Below are 7,708 nucleotides of genomic sequence, written 5' to 3' on the forward strand. Positions count from 1 at the left end.
ATGAGAACGCCGGGCCCCCAGCCTCCCCCGCCCGGCCGCTCGGGGCGGCGTGGGGACTGGACCCCGACGGGGCCGGCCCCGCCTGGCCAAGGCTGCCTGCGCCGTGGGCATCTCGCTCGGAGCTTGAGATGGCCCGCCCAGAAGGTCGTGTTGAGGACAAAAAGAGATGAGTGGCACAGAGCCCCCTTCCCGGATCAGTGGCCTCAGATTTTTCTCGGCGCTCCACGCCAGGAATTCACCCGAGGCTGTGTGTGACGATCCAAAGAGAGGGTGGGTGTGAATCGGGTTTTATGAACGGCGAGGTCCTAGACAACCGGGAGCTTTGTTTGCTTTCCCAATCTGATTACCAAGTCAAAACACACATGGAGCAAACATGCATGAAGTTAAAACATACTTGTGAAGCGCGCACACACACACACACACACACACACACACACACACCCCTCACAAAATGTATTTACAAATGTAAAATATTCAAAGTGGTGGAACTGAAGGCTAAAACTGTGGGCATGGCACAAAAAAGGACGTGCTAACCAAAGAAAACTTTGATCAGGTCTTCAATGGAATGGACTAAATATAGTTTATGGCTTCAGTCTAACCATTAATGTATCAAATCAGCGAATTAAGTCCACTTAGATCACTGTGTTGACTATCAAAATATTTCAGAGGAAATTATAAAGAGGAAAATCTCGTCACTTCAGCATATGGGTTGAGTGATTAGCAGGATCTGTAGATTGTTCTGTTTACCTGGTATTTGAAGGGTTACATACTTCCTCTATCTCCTTGTTATCACAGAAAACTCTGTCCTTAATACGTGACCTTTCGAGGTTGGGCTTTAGGCAAAATTATGAAGTGCAAAATCTCGTTTCGTTTCTTCCTCCTCACACTTCTTTCTACAAGAGAATTTTATTCTTATTAAAGTATAAGTGACTGACAAAATTGGAGCCAGTCCCGGGAGATTTTGCATTTTTACAGTTAATAAAGCCATAATACAAAGCTGTGGTTGAATTTATTTCATAAACCATACAAGATATAAAAGAGCTCTTTCAGGAGGTTGAGTTCACCAGACCTTCTGAAATTACAGATATAGGTGTACTTCTTGTAAGTCTAATCCTAGTCATTTCTTGTTGCCTCAGTTTTGTTTTGTTTTGTTTTTTACCTATAAAAATGAATAGCACCACTCAGTGCCCACCCACTCCCAGGTCTAAAATGAAATGAAATGTGGTACTATTGATGGAATGGCTTCTATAGAAGGATGTTATCTTGATTTGGAGTACCTTGGTGCAACAGAAGGTGCCTCAAAGAAATTAGTCCCTATTCATTTTCTCAGTTCTTGATTCACATTCTGTGAACTCCCTTTCTTAGTTTATTAAAATGAATTATTTCTGAATAAATTCTTAATACCAATTATCCAGTCTCTTAAGTGGCTGAGTTTTCCTTTAGTTAGTTACAGAGTCTTTTAGTTAGTTACTTTCGTCTTATTGAAAAACTGGAGAAATTAGATGCAACATTTTTTTTTTTTTTTTTTTTGAGTTGGAGTCTCACTCTGTCACCCAGACTGGAGTGCAGTGGCCGCTTCCGGCCACCGCAGTCTCGACCTGCTGGGCTCCGGCGATCCTTCTGCCTCAGCCTTCCAAGTAGTTGGAACTACAGCCGTGTCCCGGCTAATTTTTTGATTTATTGTAAGAGATGAGGTCTCACCAAGTTGCCCAGGCGGGTCTCGAACCCACGGGCTCAGGCAATTCACGCACCTCAGCCTCCCAAGGTGCAGGATTACAGGCTGAGCCACCAAGCCCAGCTGTAACATTTCTTAATGTGGTGGGGTAGTTCATACAGGGCCAGAAAGAAGCAAGCCAGAAACCAGAAATGTGAAATTATTCATAGGCTGACAGTACATTGAAATGTAAAGGGTCCCAGCCCAACCCTCCACCTGACACAGGAATCTACCTCCTATCTATGCATAACAATAGTTTCCGTTGTTGAGTTGTCAAAAATTCCTCCCAGTGTTTCTGTGTGGACTTATTTAAGTGACAAATCACTTAATGTGTTGCAAGGTCCACATATTTTTCTCTCTGTTTCACTATGTTTTCATGAGTGTAATGTATCATCCTGGCATTTTGAAATGAGCGGGACAATTAACAGTTTTATATAGATTACCATTCAATGTAGCTAATTACACTTTTCTGTCCTACTTTCTTATGGTTCTTTGCCTTTCCTGACACAATTACCTGGACTATTCTTGGTGTCCCTTTCTCTGCCCCAATATCTTTCTTAGTTTTTTCTGTGATATAATCATAATAACTTAGGATTTATTTGGCCCAAGCTCTTTGCCTCTATCATCTCATTTCTCTCAGTCCAATTAAGTAAGTACAATATATTCCCTACAGTTATATGACTAATCTGAGGCATAGAGAAGTTAGATAATTAACCCAGGATTCCATGGCTCTTCCATCACTGACATCCAGTAGATACTGACACAGCTAGGCCTTGGTGTTCTCTGTTGAACAAAAACAATTTCAGAGAACATTTCAACATCAGTCAAGACCACTCCATGATTATGATGGATCAGGATGAAAATAAGACTACAATCGTGTCTGAACATAGACAAAAACATGAATGCTGCTCAAGCCACCAAAGGGAATACACAAAATGAAAATAACTAGTAAAAATAACTGTTGCCTCTTTACCAGTTACAGTTTTAGCCTCATTGTGGTTTTCCTTCTTTCTAGATGAGATTTATTAAGATACCCAGTTCTAGAAGTATTACCCCAATTTCTGACAATATTCTTTTTAGAGCATAGAACAAAATTTCACTTCCTTAAACCCACCACCAAATCGCCTAATACAAACTCATATCTTAATATAAGTGTTTCCTAACATCCTCTTACTGATATACCCTGTGGTTCTCCAGAATGTAGTCTCGCTTATTGCAATGAGTAATAAATTCAACATGTTCGGCCACAGGTGGTGATCTTTGACTAGAGAGCATTGATCATTCTTTCTGGACTGCTCTATACTGTGCATTTCTAGGGAGTGAAAAACATACTTCCGAAGCGTTTCTCGCCAGTCACAGGAACTAGAAACTGCCCTTTCATCTTCAGCCACAAGGATTGTCACACCACAGCTAGACAGTTTCCTTTCTTTTTATGGATCCTATATACCATGTTCACTAAATGGAACCTTATTAAAAGATAGTGAAGAGAAACGATGTTGGAATAATTGAACATCATTTTTCAAAAAGAAGAAAAGATCTTCAGCCTTGTAGCATATGCAGACTAATTCAAAATTGATCATAGATCTAAATGTAAAATTATAAAGCTTTAAAAAAAATAGGAAAAAATATTTGTAATCTTGGCTTAGGCCAAGACTTCTTAGATACAACACAAAATACACAATCCATAAAAGAAAGAAATTTATAAAATCTATTGCTCTTTGGATGGTACTGTTTAAAAAAATAAATGCAGATTGAGTATGGTGACTCAAATCCCAGCACTTTGGGAGACTGAGGCAAGAGGATTGCTTTGAGCCCAGGAACTAAAGACTGCAGTGAGCTATGTTTGCACCACTGCACTCCAGCCTGAGTGACAGAGCAAGAACCTATCTCAAAAAAAAAAGTGAAGAAAGGACAAGCAACAGCCTGGAAGAAAACATTTGCAAACACACATCTATTAAATGTCTGTATTTATGAAGAAACTCCAATTTTAAAATGTGTGCATAATTGAACAGTCACTTCACCAAAGGAGATACACAGATGACAAATAAGCACGTGAATAGATGCTCAACATCCTAGTCATTAGGGAAAATGCAAATCAAAGCCATAATGAGGATTACTACTTTGTTAAAATAAAAATAGTTCCAAATGCTTTTGAGGATGGGGAGCAACTCAAACGCTCAGACTTTGGTGGGAATGCAGAAGGATACAAACACTTGGGAAGGGTTTGGAAGTTTCTTAAAAAGTTGCACATACACTTACCATATGACCCAGCAATCCCACTCCTATATATTTACCCAAGAGAAATGAAAACATGTTCTCACAAAAACCTGAACACACATTTTATAACAACCCCAAATTGGAAATACTCTAAGTGTCCTTTAATTGCTGAACGGATAGCAAACAGTGGTACATATATACAATGGAATCTACTCAGCAATAAAAGGAACTACACACAACATAAATAAATCTCAAGTGCCTTATTCTAAGTGAAAGATGTAAGAATGAAAACTACATACTGTATGATTCCATTTATATGACATTCTGGAAAAGGCAAAACCACAGGAAGAGATAACAGATAAGGTTCCCTGGGAGGTGGGAGGGGTTGATTATAAAGGGGTTTGAAGGAATTTTGGGGGGTGATAGGACTGTTCTATATCTTGGTTGTGATTCAGGGAGGTTACATAATGTATGCATCTGTCAAAACTTACAGAACTGTACACTAAAAAGAGCAGTTTACCATATGTAAATTATACCTTAATAAACCTGGCTTGAAAACGAAAGATGTTGAAATGGCAAAAAAAGAGGTGAGGTAGGGTCACCTGGCACCATGGGTACAAAGACTGCTACAGGTGAGCGGTCACTTACTCTTCTAATGGGCCGCATTTCACAGCAGTTATTAGCATAACCTAAGTTTGAAGATGCACCATTTGTTCTTATGTATGTTTTTGCCTCATTGTTTACTATATTTGACCACTGTTGGCTGCTTTCTGCTCTTAAGTGCCCTTACCTGTAGAGTAACCAGTAGAGAAACCTGAGTACCCCAGTTTGAGACTGGGTTTCTACGCCTGGTTCTACCTTCTAAAGTAGTGGGACATTAGCCTGATTCTGCTGCAGGTCCTGCTTTTCCTATGAGCTGCTTGGCTTTGTGTGGATTCTTTTTCAATTGTCCCTCATGACTTGAAGGAACTGTAGCCCTTGTTTCTTGTAACCAGGAGAATCTCACCAAAACCTCAGGCATTTCGGATATACCATGCATGCATTTAGCACCAGAAGATAAAGGACATACATCTTAACCTTAAGGAGTTTACGTTCTTGGGAATGACAAAATGTATGCACATTAAGCATTTACAAGTCACTCAAGGATAATACAAATAAATTCCAAAACTATTAGTCAAAAAAATGAGAACTGAATGAATGCAGAAAAGATAGATATGAAAAGATCTAAAAATCAACCTTCCATATGACCTGGTAATCCCCCTCCTGGAAATACACCCGGAGGAACTCAAATCATGCATACTTATTGCAGCATTATTCACAATAGTAAAAGCATGGAACCAACCATGCTGCCCATCAAAAGTGGAATGGATTAAAAAAAAAATGTGGTAGGCCGGGCTCGGTGGCTCAACCTGTAATCCCAGCACTTTGGGAGGACGAGGGGAATGAATTGTCTGAGCCCGCGGGTTCGAGAACTGCCCTGGCAACTTGGCGAGACCTCGTCTCTACAATAAATCAAAAATTAGCCAGGTGTGGTAGCGTGCACCTGTGGTTCCAGCTACTTGGAAGGCTGAGGTGGAAGGATCGCCGGAGCCCAGCAGGTCGAAGCTGCAATAGCCGGGAGTGTGACACTGCACTCCGGTCTGGGCGACATAGAGTTAGACTCCAATTCAAAAAAAGAAAAAAATGTGGTACATATACAAGATGGAATATTATACAGCCATAAAGAAGGACAAAATTATGGACTTCACAGCAACTTGGATGGATTAAGAGTCGATCATATTCAGTGATCTGTCACAGAACAAAGAACTGAGTACCACATGTTCTCACTCATAAGCTGACCCTAAACATTTATCACAATACTATAAGAAAGGGTTTGGCAGTAGTGGACGCTGCCGGGTGGCGGGCGTTGGTGGTGGTGGTGTCACATAACATCAATAAGCGTACCTGATCTCAAACCAGGTAAAGTGGGGACCAAAGGGAGGCCCAAACTTCACCTGAACAATGACCACTTATCTACCTAATCCTGAATTGTACCCTACATCTTTAAAATTGAAAAATCAATACTATAATAAATTCAATAATTAAAAGCTTAGATATATTAAGTAAATGAAATTCTGTGTAATAAAAAAGATAGATGTGGATGTTGGCTGGAGAGAACTTCTGGGACAGGGAGAGGAGGGAAGTTATCTTTTAATAAATATTGAGTGTCAGTCTAGATGTTAGAACCAGGGAGGGGGCTAGTCTCAGCTACGTCTATTTCACCTTGAGGCAAAGCACCTGAAGTGGTGGCAGAGCTTACCCAGCATAAGCCTTAGTAATGATAAAGAGTTAAATGGGCATTGGTGAAGATAGGCAAGGTAGAGCTTTTTAAAAAAAAAACTAGAGAGTAGAGCAGTTTGAAGCAGAACTATAGGGTCTTTATTGTCATCTGCAATCGTAGGTTGAAAAAACATGAGAAAAAGAAAGTTTTCCATGAGAAGGGAAACTTGCAAAGTTAACATTTTCCACGTGACCCCAGACACAATATGGTTTCCCTGGGATTTGTATGAACAAGAGTAAGAGAGCCTCTCAAACTGGCCTGTATTTGGGAACAGTTACCACCCCATAGTTTAGGTGATGCTGGATGTATTTTGAAAGGGCATGAGCCCTCTTTTACAGGTGAAAAGTCTGAGGATATCTACCATCCTACAGCAAATCCTCTTTAACCAGAGCACAGGAATCTCCCTTAATCGGAAACACTGATATCAAACAGTTTGCAAAGGCAAGTGAGTTCTAAGAGAGGGAAGACCCGTTTTAGGGCACCTTTTGAAATCTGTCCTTTATGTTCACATTAAATGTGAGGGAGACAGCCACCAATCCTATATCAGAGTGTGAAGGAGTCTGCATTAATCCCTCCCTAGATCTAAAACTGCCCAGTTAAAATTTGCAGCAGTGACTTCTTGACCCATTTGCATTCCTTGCTTTCAGGGCACATCCTTACATGGGTCTAATCATTTATTTGCCAAGAGAATAATTAGCTTCTCACAGCCTCTGTGCTAGTTAATAGTCCCAAAACACTTCACCAGTTCCATTGCCAGTTGCTTCTTAGAATAACAGATTATAGGTGGGACAAAATTTGAACAAGAATATATGTCAGTGCCTTTATGCTTATGGAAAATGTGCCTTCCAACTCTCTTGGCTCAGTTGGTCTCTCTTAACCATGCCCCTCCTTCCTACTTTCTCTCAAGACTTCTGAAACTTTGAGTAAATTAAACCTGAACTTGAAGGTGATGTGACTAGGGAATGTGGTATGATGACTCAAAGTCAGACAGGTTTTAATCTGGACTCTGCTACTTTGGTCAAGTTCCTTCACTTGACTGTGCCTCTTCTCTCCCATCTTAAGAATGTGAACGAATAATCTTCATTTCCTAAAATTATGGTGATTATTGCGTAACATAGTGTATTATACTGCTCACCCACAGGGTAAGTTCTCAATACATGGTAACTGTTTATATTGTGATAGGCACAACATCTGCCTTCCGACTTTGAGGCCTGGAACAGATTGAATCTGCTAGGGCTGTTGGAGCCTCACAGGGGCTGAGGAACATAGATATCCTTGATCAAACTGTTGAGATCAAGGTAGTAGAGTTTAAATTTTGCATACCATACACAAATGTATAAGACATATAGCACTCTTTATTTTCTGTCACTTATCTTGATGGTCCCATTACCACTGATGGCAGGAGAAAAATCATACATTGATCAGTTATTAAGGGTAATTCAGTCTCTTTTCATCAT

This window comes from Carlito syrichta, unplaced genomic scaffold, assembly GCF_000164805.1.
Source record: "Carlito syrichta isolate Samal-C Ts95f unplaced genomic scaffold, Tarsius_syrichta-2.0.1 Scaffold288311, whole genome shotgun sequence".
NCBI lineage: Eukaryota > Metazoa > Chordata > Mammalia > Primates > Tarsiidae > Carlito > Carlito syrichta.